This window comes from Phyllobates terribilis, unplaced genomic scaffold (genome assembly GCF_046119375.1).
Source record: "Phyllobates terribilis strain yellow unplaced genomic scaffold, ASM4611937v1 Scaffold_2__4_contigs__length_985480577, whole genome shotgun sequence".
Taxonomy (NCBI): domain Eukaryota; kingdom Metazoa; phylum Chordata; class Amphibia; order Anura; family Dendrobatidae; genus Phyllobates; species Phyllobates terribilis.
The window spans coordinates 946,789,693-946,813,439 of record NW_027362762.1 but is presented as its reverse complement, the minus strand read 5'-3'; positions in this window follow the sequence as shown (position 1 = coordinate 946,813,439).

Genomic DNA, 23,747 nt, shown 5'->3' with positions numbered 1-23,747 from the left:
GAGTCCTGTTCCCTTCACCCACTCATAGAGAAAGCCTGTGAGTCCTGTTCCCTTCACCCACTCATAGAGAAAGCCTGTGAGTCCTGTTCCCTTCACCCACTCATAGAGAAAGCCTGTGAGTCCTGTTCCCTTCACCCTCTCATAGAGAAAGCCTTTGAGTCCTATTCCCTTCACCCACTCATAGAAAAAAACTGTGAATGCTGCTCTGTCATAACTCATAAAAAAAACTGTGAGTCTTTCTTTTACAACCTACTCATAGAGGTAACCTAAGAGTCTTGCATTTCTCATCCATTAAAAAAAACTTTGGTCCCTTTTCCTTGTTCCAATAGATTGAGAAATCCTGTGAGTTTTCCTTCTCTGGTCCACAAATAGAAAAACCTGTGAGTCTCACTTTTCTCACCTGCTGAAAGCAGATGAGTCCTGCTCCCTCCAACCACTCATAGAGAAAGCTTGTACTTCCTGATCCCTCCATCCGCTCATTAAGAAAGCCTTTGAGTCCTGCTTCCTCTTCCTATTTGTGGAGAAAACCTGTGAATCTTACTTCCCCTTCCCATACTTAGAAAAAGCCTGTGAGTCCTGCTTCTGTGTCACCCCAGGCCTGGATGCCACAGGTATTAAAGTGTCTGAGAGCAGGAGGGAGGTTCCCTGGTCAGGGACCATTAGCATGCAGCACCTCCTGTCCCAGGCCAGTAGGGGGAGCAGGCTGCCCCTATAAAAGCTGGAACTGAGGGCAGGGTTAGAGAGATCAGGACCCACTTCTGAAGCATCCAGAAGGGTTCCAGAAGAGAGAGACAGGTCAGCGGCTGCTGAGGAGTCCGGGAGGCAGAGGAGAAACTGCAAGCCAGGGACAGAGGCGACGAGAGCCGGTCCTGGCTGTGAGAGAGAGAGAGAACTACATAACCGGACACTGGGATCCGAGGCTGTCAGGGTTGCAAGCCCAGCAGCAGATAACCTACCTGCGAGGGATTTTAGGTCCCTTGGCCTGAGAAGCCTGGAGGCACCACCACACAGAGGGACCAGTACAGCACAGAAAAGAAACAGGTACCTAAGGCCCGAGTTGCAAGCCATGCAGGCGTAGTACACGGCCAGCTCAGGGACGTGGGCTATCACACCACTAAAGGGGGAGATAGTCAGCAAGGGCAGAGAGAGAACGGTAGGCCTACCCGCTCACCCTGACCTGTGGGGCTCGCCCGAATGTTCTCAGACACCCAGGCCCATTCCTACCCTGTACTCCTGTTGGGTCATAAGTACCACCTACAATAAAGACCCTGGACTGTTTGAAGTAGACTCTGGACCTTTATTATTGCGGCCTGCACCATCACCCCCCAGCATCCTATTACCTGCCCTGAGGCTACACTCTTCCCATGGGGAGTTATTCTATCCCAGTGCTGCATACCAACATCAGCCTCAGCGGTCTGCCTTGCATCAGCGGTCATTCCTGACCACAATCCACGGGTGGCGTAGTCGGACATTCAAAACCCCACAAATAGACTGCCACAGCATTTGGTCTGACCACCCTGAGCCACGGGATCGGGTTGCCACTACTACCCCCATCATCACGCTGAAGCCCGGTTCCGAGTGCCCCACGGCCCAGGGGGTGAGTCACTTCCCCCATCCACCTATAGAGAAAGACTGTGAGTCCTGCTTCCCCCACCCACCTATAGAGAAAGGCTGTGAGTCCTGCTTCTCCCACCCACCTATAGAGAAAGGCTGTGAGTCCTGCTTCCCCCATCCACCTATAGAGAAAGGCTGTGAGTCCTGCCTCCCCCACCCACCTATAGAGAAAGGCTGTGAGTCCTGCTTCCCCCACCCACCTATAGAGAAAGGCTGTGAATCCTGCTTCTCCCACCCATTAAAAAAAACTATAAATCCTGTTTCCTGATTTTAGTAGGTAGATAAATAGTGTGAGTCGTATTTTCTCTGCCCACACATAGAAAAAGCCTGAGTCCTGTTTTTCCGCCAATTAAAAAAAAGTTTGCAAACTCTGCTTCTATCCACACATAGAAGTAAATCTAGAGTCTTGTTTCCCCTGTCCACTGATAAAGTCTGGGAGTCCGGGATTCTTTGCCCACACTGTCAATAAAGTTCTATGGGCAGATATTCCAGCCTCTGTAATAATGTCCTCCATCCTTGTCAATATCCTATAATAATGTCTCTTATCCTTTAATAATATCCCTTTTTCTGGCTCCCAATCTATAATAATGTCTATAATGTCCTATAATGTCCCCCATCCTGGCCCATATACTGTAATAATGTCCCTGATCCTGGCCCCTATCCTGTAATAATGTCCTCTGGCGGGCCCCTATCCTGTAATAATGTCCCCCATCCTATAGTAATGTCCCCCATCCTGGCCTTTATACTGTAATAATGTCCCTCATCCTGGCCAACATACTGTAATGATGTCAACACTTCCAGTAATAATGTCCCCCTTCTTATAAAAATGTCCTCTGCGTATCCCCATCCTGTAATAATGCCCCCCATCCTGGCTCCAATCCAGTAATAATAACCCCTGTCCTAGGTCCCATTTTGTAATAATGTTCTCCATCATGGCCCTATCCTGTAATAATGTCCCCCATCCTGTAATAATGTTCCCTATCCAGTAATAATATCCCCTGTCCTGGGTCCCATCTTGTAATAATGTCCCCCATCCTGTAATAATATCCCCTGTCCTGGGTCCCATCTTGTAATATTGTCCTCCATCATGGCCCTATCCTGTAATAATGTCCCCCATCCTTTAATAATGTCCCCTATCCAGTAATAATATCCCCTGTCCTAGGTCCCATCCTGTAATAATGTCCCCTATCCAGTAATAATATCTCCTGTCCTGGGTTCCATCTTGTAATATTGTCCCCCATCATGGCCCTATCCTGTAATGATGTCCCCCATTCTGTAATAATGTCCCCTGTCTAGTAAAAATATCCCCCATCCTGGGTTCCTTCCTATAATAATGTCCATATGTCATGTTCCTGGATTCGATCCCTTGAGCTTGTGTTCTGTGGTCGGCTTCTCTTTGTGCTGAGGCACAGCAGACGCACCTTTTCTCTGAGTGTTTGGGTTTTGTTATTCTGGCTTCAGTTTGTCTCGTCTGTCTCGCTTAACACAGGTGTTCTTCATTTATTCTAATTGTCCTATCACCTGTCGGGTGCAGCTTTAAATAGCTTCCCCTACTGTTTTTTCCTGCTGGTAATAGACTTTCTTGGATTCATTCACTTTGCTGTAGTTTGTGTTGGTTGCAGTTTTGTGTGTAATTCTTTTACTCCTCAGGGAACTGTTTGTTGGCATATACAACAGATTAGGACTTATTATATTTAAAGGAGGACTTTATACTAACCAGACAGCAGATGGCGATAGTGTGTATAGTTATATGCTTGCTGTAATGTGGGGGAGAAAAGCTCTCAATTGTTGGTTGTTTTTACTTCCTGTGTTTTTTTTCCTTCTTTCCTGAATGTGTTATGTCAGCAGCACACGGACTGTGTGACACTGAATTGTGTCTCATGTTTAACCAGTATCAAGTAAATACTGCTTACTCAAGATATCTTGCTGATTGAAGCTCTTGTAAGTACAGCGGTGACTGTAAGAAGATGCACTCTGCGACACTGTTAGTCTAGCGATCCTTGAGGACTTTCAAGGCAAGGCGACGTTGAGTGGGGAAAGTAAATACAGCTCAATTGGCATAACGGCAAAACAAAGTACAAAGATGCAGCACAGTCCGTATATTGGCCAGAGTCCGGCCACTCAGGGTTAGGCACACACGGTTCAGCACACCACATGCAAGCTCCTCTCTGGAGCAGGTTTCTCCAGACACTGAACACACATGAGTGTAAAGGCTGGCTGTTTAAAGCCCAGACCACTCCCTGGAGTGGAGATATGGTGGATGGCCTCCCGCCCTGCACTTAGCCATCCAACTATAAAACATACCCTCGTAAACCTAGCTCATTAACCCTCTCTGAACCTAATATGCAGGAGCAACTTCCATGTTTCACATCACTGAAAAGCTAATAGCCTCAGTAAAACATATCTCCCCTCCGACACACTGCCAGTGACTTTGTCACATCTCCCCTCCTCTGCTCAATGCCGGGGGTTTTGGCACCTTCACTCGTTAGATAGGGAAGTCTGGAAAGGGCATCTGCATTAGTATGTCTTTTCCCGGGCCTGTACTCTACTGAAAAACTAAAGTCCTGGAGTGCCAGGAGCCACCTGGTCTCCCGGACATTCTTCCCCATCCTTTCCCTCATCCATCTTAGAGGAGCATGGTCTGACACTAGCCTGAATTTGTGGCCTCATAAGTAATATCTAAGGGTGTCAACCGCCCACTTGACGGCCAGGCACTCTTTTTCCACAATAGCATGGTTCTTTTCACAGGCCGATAGTTTTCTGCTCTGATAAAGAATGGGATGTTCCTCCCAATTTACTTCTTGGGACAAGAAGGCTCCTGTGCCAATGTCTGAGGCATCTGTCTGGAGCACAAACTCTTTATTGAAGTCAGGCGCTATCAAGACCGGCTGCTTACACAGGGCGAGCTTCAGTTCTTGTAATAGCACCTCTGCCTCAGAAGACCACTTGGCCATCGCCGTCTTCGTACTTCTAAGCTGGTCGGTCAGGGGTGCCGCTACTGTGGTGAAATTCGGGATAAATCGCCGATAGTATCCCACGATTCCCAGAAAGGCCCGTACCTGTTTCTTGGAGGCCGGTTGCGGGCAATTCTGGATTGTTTCCACCTTGTTCACTTGTGGTTTTATTTCGCCCCCTCCAACTACGTAGCCCAAGTACTTTGCCTCTTCTCTTCCCATGGCGCATTTTTTTCAGTTTATGGTAACCCACAATTTCTCAGTGCATCCAGTACTGCCTGGACCTTCTGCAGGTAACTTCCCCAATCTGGGCTGAAAATCACGATGTTGTCCAGGTAAGCGGCAGCATATTTCTTGTGTGAGACTAGGATCTGCTCCATGGCCCTCTGGAAGGTAGCTGGGGCTCTCTGTAGACCGAACGGCATCCTGGTGTATTGAGAACACCCGTCGGGTGTAGAGAAGGCAGTTTTCTCCTTGGCACCTGGGGACAGGAGAATTTGCCAGTGCCCCTTTGTTAGGTCCAGGGTAGTGATGTACCTGGCAGGCCCCAGCCTTTCAATAAGTTCATCGACCGGGTGCATCGGATAGGCATCAAACTTGGACACTTTGTTTATTTTCCGTTACAGAAGCGCCATTCTCCGTCCGGCTTGGGTACAAGAACACTGGGGCTGGACCAGCCGCTCTTAGACTCCTTGATGACAGCCAGGCTGAACATTCTCCGCACCTCCTTGGAGATCACCTCTCATCCGGCCATGGGAATTCGATACGGCCTCTGGTTCACCCGTAAATGTGGTTCCTTCAAGATCTCATGCTCCTCAACTTGCGTATATCCGGGCAACTCTGATAAAAGGTCTCGGTTTCTCTGCAGCAGTTCTCGGCACTGTTGTTTTTGGGTCTGTGATAGTATCTCTGCCACTGTGACGTTCTCTACCCTGGCTTTAGGATTGGCCCCCAGGCACGTAGCTTCCACTGGTTCCCTGTCCTGCCACAGCTTCATCAAGTTGATGTTGTAGATCTGGTACGGCTTTCTTCTACTTGGCTGGTGGATTTTGTAATTGACTTCACTCAGCTTCTCGACCACCTTGTACAGTCCTTGCCATTTGGCCAGAAATTTACTTTCGACCGTGGGTACTAACACTAACACCTGGTCTCCAGGGCTGAATTGTCTCAGCCTTGCAGCCTGATTGTAGACCCTCGCCTGGGCTTCTTGTGCCTGTAGAATGCTCTCCTTCACAATTGGCATCACCCTCTCTATCCGGTCCGGCATCTGGGCCACATGCTCGATGACGCTCCGGTGGGGTGTAATCTCTGCTTCCCAGGTCTCCTTTGTTATGTCCAGAAGTCCCCGAGTATGCTGTCTGTATAGTAGTTCAAATGGTGAGAATCCCGTAGAGCTCTGGGGAACTTCCCTAATGGATAAAAGCAGGTATGGCAACAGGCAATCCCATTCTCTCCCATCTTTCTCTACGACCTTCTTCAACATCGACTTCAAGGTCTTGTTGAATCTCTCCACCTGGCCATCCGTCTGTGGATGGTATACAGACATTGGAGATGAGTAATCTAGAGAGCCTTACACAACTCCCTCATCACCTTTGACATAAAAGGAGTTCCCTGGTCCGTCAGGATCTCCTTTGGCAGGCCCGTCCGGGAGAAAATATGCACCAGCACCCTGGCGATACTTCTGGCGGAGGAGTTTCTCAATGGTACCGCCTCTGGATACCGAGTAGCATAGTCTAAAACTACCAGGATCTATTGGTGCCCCCTGGCAGACTTGACCAGGGGCCCAACAAGGTCCATGGCAATCTGGTCAACTGGAACCTCTATAACAGGTAACGGTACTTGAGGGCTGCGGCAATGGGATACGGGAGCCATTGGCTGACAGGTGGGGCAGGACAGGGAATAATGAACAATTTCACGGTGACATCCACACCAGTAGAACCTCTGCAGGACCCGCTCACGAGTATTGTCTACCCCTAGATGCCCACCCAAGATAAGAGAATGGGCCAGGTCTAATACCCTATGCCTACAGGGACCCAGCACCACCAACTGTTCTATCACTTCCCCTTTTGGCTTAGTGACCTGATAAAGAAGTTCCCCATTGAGTGTAAAATATGGGAACCTGGTGTCAGCCCCCTGCTCTTGAGCAACCCCATTGATTACAGATACATTGTCAAAGGCATACTTCAAGTAGGATCCTGAATTTGTGCAGTACCAAAGTTTCCCCCAGGAAATCGGCCTCTGGGGTCACTCGTCACCAACAAGGACACATAGGGGGAACTCATCCGCCTTTGACTGCGACGGTGATGCATCATGGTGTAACCGGCTCCTGTTTGAGACACATAGTACCCCCGCTTTCTGCCTCAAGTCCCAGAACAGGCTGAAGTCCCGCCCTATTATTATTGGGGGGAGCAGGTCCTTAACAACCCCTACCTCATGGGACTCAACCCCACAGTGAGTTTGTATAGTCACTTTGGCAACCAGGTAATCCTTGGGGTCCGCGTGAATCCATCAGACACCCACGTTTTTCCTGGGGATCAACTGGTGAGGGAGTGTGGCCCTTATCAGAGTCAGCAAACTCCATGAGTCCAAGAGTCCTGTCACCAGTACCCCATTTACGGTCACGGGACATAACTGTGGTCCCTCACTGGGCTGATAGTCCACTGAAGGCTGGGTAGGCATAGTAAGAGCACCTGCATCCCAGGCTACAGTCCATCTGCTCTGTGGTCAGAAAGGCTTCTACATCATCACCTGGTGTCATTTTTTGCAGAGCTCCCCTTACTGCCTTCTGGACGGAAAAGTCGTCCACTGACTTTATCATTGGAGCTGTTGCCATGCCACGGATTGCCTCTGTGAGTAAATCGATCTGCTGCTGTTGTCGGCGCTGGTCCTGTTGGGTCTGCTGCTGTAGCTGTAGCTGCTGCATAAGCAGCTTAGTGGTCTCCTATTGCCCCATCTTCTGTTGCTGTAGCTGGTGCTGCGCCTTCTGGGTCTGCACCAGATGTTTACACAGGTCCTCCATTTTGTCCGGTGTCACTTCCTAGCTTACGACAGACTTCACCCAGGACATGCAGCACCTCTTGTAACAGTCACACGTGTTTGCTGGGAGTGTTGCCCGCAATTCTAACACCACCTATGGTAGAGCGGCTTGCTCAGCTGTATGCGGAGGTAGACAAGGAACACTGTTTCTTTAAATTTCTATTAAACATCATATATCAACCTGGAGTCCATAAAGTAAAACGGCCCATTTGGCAAAACAGAATACAAAGATGCAGCACAGTCCATATATCGGCCAGGGTCCGGCCACTCAGGGTGTTTCAGCACACTACATGCAAACACACCAGACATGGAACACACCTGAGTGTAAAGGCTGGCTAGTTAAAGCCCAGACCACTCCCTGGAGTGGAGATATGGTGGATGGCCTCCCGCCCTGCACTTAGCCATCCATCTATAAAACATGCCTTTGTAAACCTGGCTCATTAACCCTCTCTGAACCTAGTATGCAGGAGCAACTTCCATGTTTCACATCACTGAAGCTATTAGCCTCAGTGAAACATATCTACCCTCCGACAATGCCAGTGACATTTTGTGGACAAAAGTCCACATTTTTGCATTATTTATTTGAGTGCTGCCTCCTTTTTATATTTTTTTTTAGGTAGAAAGATAGATAACAGATAGATGATAGATTGATAGATGTGATATATAGGCATTAGATAGATAGTTAGATGCATATATGTGATGTATAGGTATTTGTGCTTACACTTGTTTTGCTGCTGCTTTTCTTCTTTTTTTTTTAACCAATAACCGCGCCATGCGGCGGTGAGGGTCACTCACTCATTGTCTTCACCTCTTTATTTGCTTGCCGGGTTAGAAGAACATAAAGGAATATGATTCGGCCTAGATGGGACCTGCTTTAGTGTGCGTGAGTGTCATAGGGCATGTCATTATAGTAAAAGGCTTCAAGGTCCTGCTGAAACGTGGAACGATGAATGCAGAGAGGATTTCCAGCGCAGACATGATGTCAGGCCAAGGCCGCAAGCTTCCATTGATTGGAGGAGTTCATGCATAACGAAAACTTTCTGCCAATTATGTCAATGCCGTCCTGTATAATTGAGTTTTCCTCTTGAACAAAGTTATCGTCTGTCAATCTGCTTATCCAGAAAGATCCGTCCACTTCCTGTCCTTGATGGCTTTGCTGAGCTGGGCAGAACGGAAAACTTTTTCTTTTGGATAATTGTTGAGATCCTGTAGTTATTCTCTTCTTTGTGCTTTCACCTTCTGTGTTAAAAGCCAATCACACAGCAAAGCTCCATGTGACTATTATAATACACTATTTATATTGTTTAGATATATCATTGTTACTGTTTTATTATTCAGGTTTGTTTTACAATGTTAAAGCATGCATGTAATTTCAGGTGTCATGTATGTGTACACGAAGAGGAACACCATTTCTGGCCAATATATGACTTGATACTTGCATTTTTTCACCAGTTTTCCCCTTTCCCTGTGGTCTCTATTTCTAATTTTTAGTTGCCTATGAGCTAGTGGAGGAAAACTAGCTGCTATGTCTCATATTCACAACACACAGAGACATAAGGAATTCCTGCTCTCCTCTCTCTATGTAGCAGATATTCTAATGCAGCAGCATACATGACATTATAATGTGCTACTGAGCAGTGTAATCGAAAATCTAGCTCTGTGGGTGCTATAAAACACTTACTAGAAAGCAGTAACATGGATGACATTATACAGAACTGATAGTGTAAGCAGTGTAGCTGCAAATCCAGCTCTGTGCGTTAGATAAAATGCTTACTTGTAAGCAGCAGCATGGATGACATTATGCAACAGTAATAAGCAGTGTAGCTGTGAATCCAGCTCTGTTGGTGAGATGAAACACTTACTAGTAAGCAGCATCATGGACATGGATAACATTATACAGCAGTAATAAGCAATATAGCTGTGAATCCTGCTCTAGAGGTTAAATAAATCACTTACTAGAAAGCAGCAGCATGGATGAAATTACAGTATACAGAAGTAATAAGCAGTTAATCCAACTCTGGAGGTGAAATAAAATGATTACTAGAAAGCAGCAACATGGATGACATTATACAGAAGTAATAAGCATTTAATCCAACTCTGGAGGTGAAATAAAATGATTACTAGAAAGCAGCAACATGGATGACATTATACAGAAGTAATAAGCAGTGTAGCTGTTAATCCAGCTCTGAAGGTGAAAAAAAACACTTACTAGAAAGCAGCAGTACAGCATATAATAATAAGTAATAAGCAGTGTATCCGTGACTTCAGTTTTAGGCAGCTGTAATTTGGACTCTCAGTGAACTGGCAGTCCTTTTTGTTTTGACTAAAATATATTTTAACAGTTTTTCAGAGTGAATGATGAGTTCTTGTATAAAGTATATGATAAGAAGTGACTCATAAGTGGGGAAAGAGCCATATTTGTTTGTAAGATATATTATAACACAGCTTTCACCCACTGGGAATGTTACCAGGATGGCTGCGGGTGTTCACTGGAAAGGTTGGTGAGCAGGACTTAAAGGAATTGTCCACTACTTTAACATTGATGATCTATGATGTATGATTGGCTGGGATCCCGCACATGGCACCCCCTCTGATCAGCTGTTATTGGTGCCGGCGGCGGCCGCCGGCCAGAAGTCCTTACCCGCGGTGCTTGGCCGTCCATCTGTAGTGGCCGCCACTACAGTAACAAGCGCCGGCCACTACAACTTGACGGCCAAGCACCGCAGGTAGCGGCCGCCGGCACCGATAACAGCTGATCAGGCATAAACAATATGGAAAAAGTAGTCAAACCTTTAAAAAATGTATTAAGAAAGAAAAAAAAACCTAAGGGCCAATTTATTATTATTCTTTTATGATGTTTTTTTGCTTGTCTTTTCATTTCCACTTTATTCTTTTCTTAATTGTGCCTTTTTTTATGTGTTTGCCTGTGTTTTGTTATATGTTCATCGTTGTGGGTTTAATGTTTCCAAGATGTTTCTGCCCAATTCGTAAATTTAGATTTTTTTTTAACACATGACAACATTTTTTTTTTTTTACACAAATGTACTCCAGTTCCTTCCCAAGAGTGATTTTATGCATGCCTGAAATTTTTGCGCAAATTGTGCAATATTTTAAAGCAACAGGCAACTTTTTGTGCTAAAAAGTCACGAAACATGTTAAAAACAAAAAAGAAAAATTATTTTTTGACTTTGCGCAATATTCAAGAACCACGTGAGGAAGAATTTGAAAAATTTGGCGCAAAGAAAGTCAACGAATAACACAAGGCAAAAAAAAAAAGAAAAGCGATTTGAAGAAAAACGCAAATGATGAATCGGACCCAACTCCCTTTTTCCTATTTTGAAAATAGAAAAAAAAAATAAAACAAATATTTGGTATCACTGCTTCCATAAAATTCCATTCTTTGAAAATATGTAAATTTTTAAACTAAACAATAAACATAGTTATAAAAAAAATTGTAACATTTTTCGGTCACAGAATCCTAATAAAATATAATAAAAGTGATCAAAACAGCGTATTTAACCCAAAATAACCAATGAAAAAAGCTCAACTCACCCAGCTCCATAGACAAAAATAAAAAAATACAGGTTTTAGAAAATGGAAACAAAAATTAGATTTTTTTTTTACAAGTTCTGAAATTTTTAAAATTAGCAAAATCGAAAAAACAAAACTATAAAACTTCGGTATCAACCATAATCGTACTGACCTGAAGAATCATGTTGCCATGTTTTATCTGCATAGTTTTGGGGATTTTTATTAGCACCCACTTGGAATTTTTTTTCCTGTTTTTCAATATATTATATGGGAAAGTGATTGGTTTTATTCAAAACTACAACTCTTCCAAGAAAGTACAAGCCCTCGTACGGCTGATGGGAAAATAATAAAGTAAAGGCCATTGGAAGAAGAGAAGGAAAAAACTTAAAGTTCTAAAATAAAAAACTGTCTCTGATAGGGTAAGTTTGCCATAAAAAAAATAATTCAAACAAGACATTATTTTTTATCATATATTTTTATATTCCCCTGTACAGAGTAACCATAATTTTCTTTTTTTACATAAATAATTAGTACTCCTGAAAATAAGAAACTCTGTAATATATCTTATTAGTAAAATCTGCTTCTTTCTCCTCCTGGAATGATCATTCATTCTCAAAATTCTCAATTCTTGGATAAAATCTGTCTTCAGTGAAGACAGATTTTCCCATTACTGAGATAGGAAATGACAGTTGGTGCTCATAAAGTTCTATGGAGAATTGTAACTGTCGTTTCCTCTAGCTCCTCCCTCCTCCATAGAACTTTATGAGCACCAACTGTCATCTCCTATCTCAGTAATGGGAAACCCTGTCTCCACTAAAAACAGATTTTTCTGATGAATAAGAGAATAATGATGAATAAAAGATCAGTCCACACAGAGAAAGAAGCAGATTTCTCTGATAAGATATACAGTTATATGAAAAAGTTTGGGCACCCCTATTAATCTTAAGCTTAATGTTTTATAAAAAATTGGTGTTTTTGCAACAGCTATTTCAGTTTGATATATGTAATAACTGTTGGACACAGTAATGTTTCTGCCTTGAAATGAGGTTTATTGTACTAACAGAAATGTGCAATCTGCATTCAAACAAAATTTGACAGGTGCATAAGTATGGGCACCCTTATCATTTTCTTGTTTTAAATACTCCTACCTACTTTTTACTGACTTACTAAAGCCCTTTTTTTGGTTTTGCAACCTCATTGAGCTTTGAACTTCATAGCCAGGTGTATGCAATCATGAGAAAAGCTGCTTAAAGTGGCCACTTGCAAGTTGTTCTCCTGTTTGAATCTCCTCTGAAGAGTGGCATCATGGGCTCCTCAAAACAACTGTCAAATGATCTGAAAACAAAGATTATTCAACATAGTTGTTCAGGGGAAGGATACAAAAAGCTGTCTCAGAGATTTAACCTGTCAGTTTCCACTGTGAGGAACATAGTAAGGAAATGGAAGAACACAGGGACAGTTCTTGTTAAGGCCAGAAGTGGCAGGCCAAGAAAAACATCAGAAAGGCAGAGAAGAAGAATGGTGCGATCAGTCAAGGACAATACTCAGACCACCTCCAGAGAGCTGCAGCATCAACTTGCTGCAGATGGTGTCACTGTGCATCGGTCAACTATACAACGCACTTTGCACAAGGAGAAGCTGTATGGGAGAGTGATGCGAAAGAAGCCGTTTCTGCTAGCACGCCACAAACAGAGTTGGCTGAGGTATGCAAAAGCACATTTGGAGAAGCCAATTTCTTTTTGGAAGAAGGTCCTGTGGACTGATGAAACCAAGATTGAGTTGTTTGGTCATACAAAAAGGCGTTATGCATGGCGGCAAAAAAACACAGCATTCCAAGAAAAACACTTGCTACCCATAGTAAAATTTGGTTGAGGTTCCATCATGCTTTGGGGCTGTGTGGCCAATGCCGGCACCGGGAATCTTGTTAAAGTTGAGGGACGCATGGATTCCACTCAGTATCAGCAGATTCTTGACAATAATGTTCAAGAATCAGTGACAAAGTTGAAGTTACGCAGGGGATGGATCTTTCAGCAAGACAATGATCCAAAACACCGCTCCAAATCTACTCAGGCATTCATGCAGAGGAACAATTACAATGTTCTGGAATGGCCATCCCAGTCCCCAGACCTGAATATCATTGAACATCTGTGGGATCATTTGAAGAGGGCTGTCCATGCTCGGCGACCATCAAACTTAACTGAACTGGAATTGTTTTGTAAAGAGGAATGGTCAAAAATACCTTCATCCAGGATCCAGGAAATCATTAAAAGCTACAGGAAGCGACTAGAGGCTGTTTTTTGCAAAAAGGAGGATCTACTAAATATTAATGTCACTTTTCTGGTGAGGTGCCCATACTTATGCACCTGTCAAATTTTGTTTGAATGCAGATTGCACATTTTCTGTTAGTACAATAAACCTCATTTCAAGGCAGAAACATTACTGTGTCCAACAGTTATTACATATATCAAACTGAAATAGCTGTTGCAAAAACACCAATTTTTATAAAACATTAAGCTTAAGATTAATAGGGGTGCCCAAACTTGCATAGAGGGAAACCGTATCTATTCCAGATGTCATTTCTCCGTCACCAGGTTCCGCCCATTGTCACACACGACCATGCCTGGCTGTATGTTCAGCAGTGAGAGCCACAGATCAGGCTGCTGTGTTACAGCTTTCAACAACTCGCTGGACGGTTTGTCAATTAAGCATTAAGCATGTTATCTTTAACACAGCCTGTTGCCGCTTGGCCAAGGCAGTTCTGCACTGCTGTCAGCTTGTGACTGATGTGGTCATTTCGGAGATGGAGGAGGAGGTGCAGGAGCTGAACAATGTGATTACATTGAGGTTACATTGGCGACTCTGTTTTTATACTAAAGAAAGTTCCTACTGTTTTTTTTTTTTTATGTTATTTTTTAAGGCAAATGCATTCACCGGGAAATATCATTTTAACATTTTACAACCTTATCTGGCCATGTGCTGTGTGACACATCATCAGACACATCCTGTTTCATTGATGATGCAGGGACTCTGAAAGACACATAGAGCAGGGCCACAGTAACAAGTACGACATGTTCCCATTAGAAAGGAGAGGGTCTGCTATACAGTTATAGGGTATGCAGTGAGTCCAACGGCTGACCAAATTTAGGAAAAACCCCACTAAGAAATTAAAGACACATAGAGCTGGGCCACAGTAACGACAAATTCCCATTAGAAAGGAGAGAGTCTGCTATACAGTTATAGGGTATGCAGGGAGTCTAACGGCTGACCAAATTTAGGAAAAAACCCACTAACAATTTAAAGACACACAGAGCATGGCCACAGTAATGAAAAATTCTCATTAGAAAGGAGAGAGTCTCCCATAGTGTTTGCCTATGCAGTGAATGCAAGGGCTGCCAAAAATTTGGAGGCACTTCAATGCCACTTGGAATAGACGTGGAGGAGGACCTCATAAAAAACTCTCCCATTAGAAAGGAGCGGGCCTCCTATACTTGTAATGCCCATGCACTAAGTGTATGGGCTGACAAACATTTACCCCTGGGGGTATACATGAACATACTGTACGCTAAAAGCGCCGACCTGCTCCTGAGCCTCCTGCAGCACCCTCTGTCCCTGGCCGCGTACGCCCTGGAGCAACTCCTGAGCCCGGAACCTCCACCCCCGGGCGCCGACTCCGCGGACCTGCTGCTCGGCTCCCTCCCAGAACCGCCAGCCCCGACACCCGAGTGGGTGTACGGAGCCCCCTCATTTGACTGGTCCGCCAAGTATGAGCATCAGCAACAACTACCTCTAGTCCCCGCACCAGCACCCCCGGCTGCCCGCCAAGCAGGTGAAGAATTTAGGTGGGACAACTGGGGAGGGGGGACCTGATGGGGTTCCCACAGGAGACCCAAACTCAAGCTCTGCAGAGAGAGGAGTTCTGCAGACAGGAGCTCCTGCAGCTGGCAAGGGAACGGCGCACCCGGCGGGTGCGCTGGGAACAAATGGAGGCCAGGAACAAGGCCGCCAAAGCCCAAGTCCGTCAAACAGAGTCCATCCGGCCTAGTCCCCGTGCGGAGGGACTAATAGTAAAGTTCGACCTGGAAGCCGGATGAGGCTTTATACGTGATCGGCAATTTGACAGAGACATATTTGTTAATCGGCGGGATGTCGAGCCCCACCTGGAACAGGGCCATCCTGACCGAAACCTGTACCCTGGTGACCGTGTCACCTACACCAGGCGCCACGGGGAACGCGGGTGGTATGCCCTCCAAGTGCATACTGTGGTCGAGGAGGAAGAGGACATGCCCCTGCAGCCTGAGGCTGATGACCCGGCTGGGTCATTCGGCAAGAACCAGGCATACCCCCGGCGGGGACACCACCACTAAGTCAAAGTGAGTGGACACTCTGTAAAATAGTTACCCGTAAGGGTACAGTAGGAAGTAAGAAAATTTGTTTGTTTTTGTGTGAACTGAAAAATTAATATGTGCCTTTAGTTACCCGTGAGGGTATAAAGACTGTAGGTTATGGACGGTGAATAACCAAAAAACTGTCCCTTGTAAATAGTTGCACTTATTAAAGTGCCCTCTATTGGTTTTATATTAAAAGACCACTGAACAAAAACCCATTTGGCATGGCCGAAGACGTTGTCCAACACCTGAATCACTTATGCCCTGTAGCCACGCCCAGGGCCTACGTTGAGGGTTTTCAGGCGGGTCCCTCATGCTACTCATGTTGCACCTTCACCAGTGAGATGGACACCTGGTTTTGGGACTCACTGTAACTTTAAGAAGAATGTTTTATAAGTATAAAGAAAATGTTACTTGCAAAGTTTTATAATGTTTTGATAAATGTAACCAGTAACGTTTAAGAAAAAGTGCCTCCCATAAAGGGAAGAAAAAGTTGTTTATTATCTTCTATGCGAATGCATTCTAAAAATTTGCGTGTCTGTAATATACCGTGTTTTTACTCTGTTCCAGCCCGCGGACGTGCTGTGTTTTGCCAGGGGGGAATGTGGCGCCCCTGAGGGTTCAGTCGCCACAGAAGTACTGCACCTCACCCAGAGGTGTGGCATCTCCTTCTCTCAGGTAAGGATGGAGACCCCAACACCTGCATTCAACACTACACTACTCCAGGCCGGCTGGAAGGGCATTATGCACTTCATTTGCTGTCCTGTCCCTGGCTGGAGTGGGGGGAACCAAAGTGAGGGGGAACTAGTAGTAGGTGTGGGTGGAGGACGCAGAACTGGGGAGTTGAGATGAGCGTTGTTCGACTCGAACTGTTCGCCAATCTCAAATTCGAGCTGTTTTGGGCGGTGTTCGAGCCGTTCGGCGAACACGAACGATTTGAGAAAAATTCGGCTGTTCGAGGTTATGTTCGATAACTGTTTGTGCACCAAAATCATAACTGGATTTTTTCTCAGTAATGATGAAAATTAATGTTAATACGCAGTTTGAGTGTACAGCGGGGTGGGGGGAGGGGCAGGGGATGGATCTCTGCAGGAATAATGAAGATCTCCATTTTTTTTTCTCTTTCCCGCATTTACAGTGGGGAGGTGCAATCTGTCAGCCTATCAGCAGCGCACACACGGAGCGAAGTGATTTTTTTCACACAAGCAAGGGCATGTGTCATTGGCAGTGTATGTCACATGTCCTTGCCCTATAAGACCAAGCCATTTTCCCCGTCGCCACCATTTTCTCACTGCTGCAGCTGCGTGTTAGACGGCACCGCTGTTGCTGTGTGCGCTATACCTTGTTAATTTCAAGCCAATTTTCGCACAAATCTACAGATAGCTTGGGAGTAGGGAATAGTTGTGATTGCAGTCCTTTTAAGGACTAGGTTACAGCATTTCCTACGACTTTTATCAGGCAGGTCTGTGCTCTTAAATAGATAGATTGTGGGAGTAAAGACTAATTGTAATTGCAGTCCTTTTCAGGACTAGGTTACATCAGTTCCTATCAGTTTTTGCCAGGCAGGTCTGTGCCAGTGCTGTGCAAGTTTTTTTCACAGCATTTGGCTGAATCTAGCAAAGCTAATCCTTTTTGGCCTATTGCAGAGTGTGTTAGTCAGTGGAGTAGCCTATCTGTGTTGCAAGATATACCACCTGTGTATTGAATACCAATTTTTTTACTGCACCTAGTGAAGTAAAATCTTTTGGGCATAGCATCATTCTATTAGTCCATCTATACTGACCTCCATCAGGTTGCAAATTGAATATAATTTTTTTCTGCATCTAGCTCTGAAAAAATATTTGGGCTTCTAGCAGTGTGTGGGACTTGTTCTATTAGTCCATCTATACTGACCTCCATCAGGTTGCAAACTGAATATAATTTTTTTCTGCATCTAGCTCTGAAAAAATATTTGGCCTTCTAGCAGTGTGTGGGACTTGTTCTATTAGTCCATCTATACTGACCTCCATCACGCTGCAAATTCAAAATAATTTTTTGTCTGCATCTAGCTCTGAAAAAATATTTGGCCTTCTAGCAGTGTGTGGGACTTTCTCTATTAGTCCATCTATACTGACCTCCATCAGGTTGCAAATTAAAAATAATTTTTATCTGCATCTGACGCGCCCCCTGGGCCAGTGTTGTTGGGGATACCCGGAGCCGGATCAGATGGGGGTTGTAGTCTCCGAGTGGCTGTGACCCGGTCCGTGCCCAGGGTGTCAAGCTCAGTGTGTGGCAGTCCTTACTGATGTTACTAAAGTTCTTTATGTCGACTACGCCACCCGTTGAATTGCGGTCACTTCGGCCGCCGCTGCAGCAGGGTCCACTGAGGCTGATGGTGTTTGTGCAGCTTAGGTAGTATAACCCCCAACGGGAGGGGTATAGCCTCAGGGGGTCAGGTGCAGAGGATGGTGGTTGTGGAAGTGCAGGGAAGATGGTAATGAGAGTCAGAGTCGGGTTGTGCAGTTCAGGGTTCTTTACTTACTGCTGTTCTTGTACTGGTCACTCCGGCCTTGAGTGACCACCCGAGCCGTGCTGCGTCCACCAGGTCCTGGACTCGGCCAACCCCCAAGTAGTTCTGGAGCGTGGTTCTGAGCTCCCTTTCTGTCCTGTCCTCGTCTCTGGCCTTCCCCACCAGGGATCCACCTATGTCCGGCTCCCTCGGGCCTCTTGTTGGCGAACCCTTGCCTCTGGGTTCCCTGACCCTATGCGTGGTCTGCCTTCCGGGTGGATTTGGTGGGTGGCCGTGGCAGATGCTGCCCACAGCCTCCGGTCTCTGGCTGAGGTATGCTGTAGCCCCCACCAGTTTGGGATCCGGTACCCTGTTGCCAACTCTTCACCCTCTGGTCTAATTTGGGCTCTTGGAGTTCCCTCTTTCTCCCCCTCTGGGTCCTTCTTTCTCCTCTCTCTCTCTGGGCCTTGGAGCTGCTCTTCTCCTCTGCTCTGCTTCTCTGACTCAGCTCTGACAGACTGACCTCACTCTGCAAAAGACTCCTCTGCAAAGACCCTGATCTAAGATGGTGCCCACCTTATATACTCCCTCTATGTGTGAGCTCAGGTGACCAGCACCCAATGAGCTCCTAGCTTTACCCAGACTGCTCCCCCTATCTGCCCCTACACTACTGGGATGTTCCACCCCCCTCCCACTCCAGCCAGGAACAGACTCTGTTGTACCTGCACATTTCTCTAGTGGGAGTACCATCGGTCTGTTCCCCGGAAATGGGATGTGTGTAGTGCATGCAGCTAGCTGAGCTCAGTTCCACACTCCATCCTTACCCGGGAGTGGAATACCACACCTCTGGGTTGAGGTGCAATACCCCTGTAGCAGCCGAATCCTCAGGGTGCTACATTCCCCCCTGGTAAATCACAGCACGTCCTCGGGCTGTAAGATATAAACAACACCAAAACATACAATTTTTGCATAAACAACATAATAAAACATCATATAAAACTTTTCATAAAAACTTTTCATAAAAACATTCTTGTTTCTGGTTCCTCCGGTCACGGTGCAACTTGTGACCGGGTAAAGTGCGACAGTCTCTTGAAGAAACACGGTTTCCTATAAAACCGGTAGGGGGCGCTTTAGGAAGCGCAACTATATACAAGGGAATTATGGCCGCTCTCAGTCCTCGGCCAGGTAATGGGAATAGGGACACACGGGGTTAACAGTTCACTCTTGGCTGGTCCCAACGGGGACTATATTTTAACTAGAACAGTTCTTATACCCTGACGGGCAACTTTATACAGTCTCTTCACTACCGTACTCAACAACGGCGTCCTCCTGCTCTTTCTTTGTGGACAGTTTCAGTTTCAGACCCGTCCGGGTCCTCTTGCTCCTCCTCACACCGCAGCTCCTCCTCCGTCAGGCGATGCACATGGAGGGCGTAGGGTCCTTTGGCACACTTGTGCCGGGTGAAGGTGACCTCGTCCCCTAAATACAGGTCACGACCTCTGTGTCCCTCCGGTAGGTGGGACTCAACGTCTCTCCTGGTCACGAAGACGTCGCCTGGGGTGCGGTGATCCCTGATGAAACCCCACCCATGCTGCAGATTGAACTTTATCACAGTCCCGATGGTACGGGGACCATGCGCTGCACGGGGGTTTCTCCTGGTCCGGCTCTTCTGCTCCGCGCTCCTTATTTGGGCTTGTTGTTCCCGGACCCGCCTCTCTCTCCGCTCCCTCTCGAAGACCTCGAGCTGCTGGCGGCAGCACTCTGCACGCTCCGCTGCGGCTGCCTGAGTCTCCTGAGTGAACCCCATAAGGTCTTCTCCGGTGGGATCCCACTCAAACTGGGTCTCTTCTAGCGGGGGCGAGATCCTCTTTATGGGCTTTGGAGCCGGGATCAGGGGTTCGCACATGGCCCTTGCTTTTTGCAGCTCCAGCTGGATGTATTCCTGGGGCCATACGAAGGGCTGCCCATCCGGGCACGTATGCTGGGCGAACAGGTCCTCACCCAGGTGCGGTACTTTAGGTGTTATGGGCGCCGTGGTGGTAGCGGCGCCCGGGTTAACCAGGCCTTGCGACCAGGCCTGGGGCACCTTGAAAGTAAAGGGCACCGTAAGGACGGCGGCGCCCTGTGTTACTTGGCCCTGCGACCAGGCCGGTGGCTCCGTGGAGGTAGGGGGCGCTGTTGGTATTGCGGCGCCCGGGGGTACTAGGCCTTGCGACCAGGCCGATGGTACTTCCTGCTTGGTCACGCTCGGGGTCGAGGCGTGTGACGTCTCAGGGGTCGCGGCTTCCGTTTCAGGCCTAGTCTGCGGCGGTGACGTTGCAGCGACGGGCACGGCAGGGGGTACTTCGGGCTCTGCGACGGGGAGCTGGGGCAGGCACGCGGTTTCCCGGCTCGGGGTAGTGACGTCCCCTTTACCTGCCTCCATCCGTTCAGCTCCCTTCTCGGCGCCGTCTCCGGCCTTCAGTCCTCCTGCGCCATCCTCAGAGGCGGTCTGTCTCCTCGTCTCGGGTGGCGTGCTCCGCTGACGAGTCTCGGTCTGCTGGGCCATCTCTCGGCTCCACTCCGCCAACGTCTCTCGCTGTACCCGGGCCATCCTCCGTGCGAGGCCCTCCAGCGCGGTCTGTGCACACTCCCGGTCTCGGGGGAGCTGTGCAAGGATCTCCAGCAGGCCTTCTGGAGTGGCGACCTGCAACAGGCTCCTGACCACTGGGTCGGTGCTGCCTGGAGTGGCGGCCCGCATCAGGCTCCTGACCGCTGGGTCGGTGCTGCCTGGCTCTTCCTCCATCTCCGGGTAGGCTCTCTCCAGACTCTCTTCCAGACGTCTTGTCTCCGGGTGCGCTCTCTCCAGACTGCTCCAGGCGACACCCATCTTTGTTCTCTTCTTCTGTCTCCGCCCACATCGAGGGTGGTCCCGGGGCAACTTCAGTTCCAGGGGCAGTTCTCTTACGCTGATGGACACTTCCAGCATCACAGTCTCTGTTGGTGGGCGCGGTTTCCGCTTTTGGCGCCATTCTTCGACCTGGCCCACGATGGGAGGTGGCCTCTTGCCACCCTCTGGTACGCCCATAATGGCGTCCGCTCCCCCAAGGCGGGAAATCTTCGGAAATGGCGGTAATCGTCTCCCAGTGGCGGGAAACTCCATGGATGGCGGGAAAAAGCTGCAAATGGCGGACAACCGGCGGGAAACGACCTGTGATGGGGCCCGTTGGCGGGGACCCTCCGGAACCGGCGGGAGACTTCTTTTTGAGGTAAATGCGATCTTTTCTTCAGGCACGCAGTACCCGGTTGTTGCGGGCACGTTATCCTGCCGACTACGCCAAAGTTGACGCGCCCCCTGGGCCAGTGTTGTTGGGGATACCCGGAGCCGGATCAGATGGGGGTTGTAGTCTCCGAGTGGCTGTGACCCGGTCCGTGCCCAGGGTGTCAAGCTCAGTGTGTGGCAGTCCTTACTGATGTTACTAAAGTTCTTTATGTCGACTACGCCACCCGTTGAATTGCGGTCACTTCGGCCGCCGCTGCAGCAGGGTCCACTGAGGCTGATGGTGTTTGTGCAGCTTAGGTAGTATAACCCCCAACGGGAGGGGTATAGCCTCAGGGGGTCAGGTGCAGAGGATGGTGGTTGTGGAAGTGCAGGGAAGATGGTAATGAGAGTCAGAGTCGGGTTGTGCAGTTCAGGGTTCTTTACTTACTGCTGTTCTTGTACTGGTCACTCCGGCCTTGAGTGACCACCCGAGCCGTGCTGCGTCCACCAGGTCCTGGACTCGGCCAACCCCCAAGTAGTTCTGGAGCGTGGTTCTGAGCTCCCTTTCTGTCCTGTCCTCGTCTCTGGCCTTCCCCACCAGGGATCCACCTATGTCCGGCTCCCTCGGGCCTCTTGTTGGCGAACCCTTGCCTCTGGGTTCCCTGACCCTATGCGTGGTCTGCCTTCCGGGTGGATTTGGTGGGTGGCCGTGGCAGATGCTGCCCACGGCCTCCGGTCTCTGGCTGAGGTATGCTGTAGCCCCCACCAGTTTGGGATCCGGTACCCTGTTGCCAACTCTTCACCCTCTGGTCTAATTTGGGCTCTTGGAGTTCCTTCTTTCTCCCCCTCTGGGTCCTTCTTTCTCCTCTCTCTCTCTGGGCCTTGGAGCTGCTCTTCTCCTCTGCTCTGCTTCTCTGACTCAGCTCTGACAGACTGACCTCACTCTGCAAAGACTCCTCTGCAAAGACCCTGATCTAAGATGGTGCCCACCTTATATACTCCCTCTATGTGTGAGCTCAGGTGACCAGCACCCAATGAGCTCCTAGCTTTACCCAGACTGCTCCCCCTATCTGCCCCTACACTACTGGGATGTTCCACCCCCCTCCCACTCCAGCCAGGAACAGACTCTGTTGTACCTGCACATTTCTCTAGTGGGAGTACCATCGGTCTGTTCCCCGGAAATGGGATGTGTGTAGTGCATGCAGCTAACTGAGCTCAGTTCCACACTCCATCCTTACCCGGGAGTGGAATACCACACCTCTGGGTTGAGGTGCAATACCCCTGTAGCAGCCGAATCCTCAGGGTGCTACACATCTACCTCTGAAAAAATATTTGTGCTTCTAGCTGTGTGTGGGACTTGTTCTATTAGTCCATCTATACTGACCTCCATCAGGTTGCAAATTAAAAATAATTTTTATCTGCATCTAGCTCTGAAAAAATATTTGGCCTTCTAGCAGTGTGTGGGACTTTCTCTATTAGTCCATCTATACTGACCTCCATCAGGTTGCAAATTAAAAATAATTTTTATCTGCGTCTAGCTCTGAAAAAATATTTGGCCTTCTAGCAGTGTGTGGGACTTTCTCTATTAGTCCATCTATACTGACCTCCATCAGGTTGCAAATTAAAAATAATTTTTGTCTGCATCTAGCTCTGAAAAAATATTTGGCCTTCTAGCAGTGTGTGGGACTTTCTCTATTAGTCAATCTATACTGACCTCCATAAGGTTGCAAACTGAATATATTTTTTTTCTGCATCTACCTCTGAAAAAGTATTTGGCCTTCTGGCAGTGTGTGGGACTTTCTCTATTAGTCCATCTATACTGACCTCCATCAGGTTGCAAATTCAAAATAATTTTTTGCCTGCATCTAGCTCTGAAAAAATATTTGGCCTTCTAGCAGTGTGTGGGACTTGGTCTATTAGTCCATCTATACTGACCTCCATCAGGTTGCAAATTCAAAATAATTTTTTGTCTGCATCTAGCTCTGAAAAAATATTTGGCCTTCTAGCAGTGTGTGGGACTTTCTCTATTAGTCCATCTATACTGACCTCCATCAGGTTGCAAACTGAATATATTTTTTTTCTGCATCTACCTCTGAAAAAATATTTGGGCTTCTAGCTGTGTGTGGGACTTGTTCTATTAGTCCATCTATACTGACCTGCATCAGGTTGCAAATTAAAAATAATTTTTATCTGCATCTACCTCTGAAAAAATATTTGGCCTTCTAGCTGTGTGTGGCACTTGTTCTATTAGTCCATCTATACTGACCTCCATCAGGTTGCAAACTGAATATAATTTTTTTCTGCATCTAGCTCTGAAAAAATATTTGGCCTTCTAGCAGTGTGTGGGACTTTCTCTATTAGTCCATCTATACTGACCTCCATCAGGTTGCAAATTAAAAATATTTTATATCTGCATCTAGCTCTGAAAAAATATTTGGCCTTCTAGCAGTGTGTGGGACTTTCTCTATTAGTCCATCTATACTGACCTCCATCAGGTT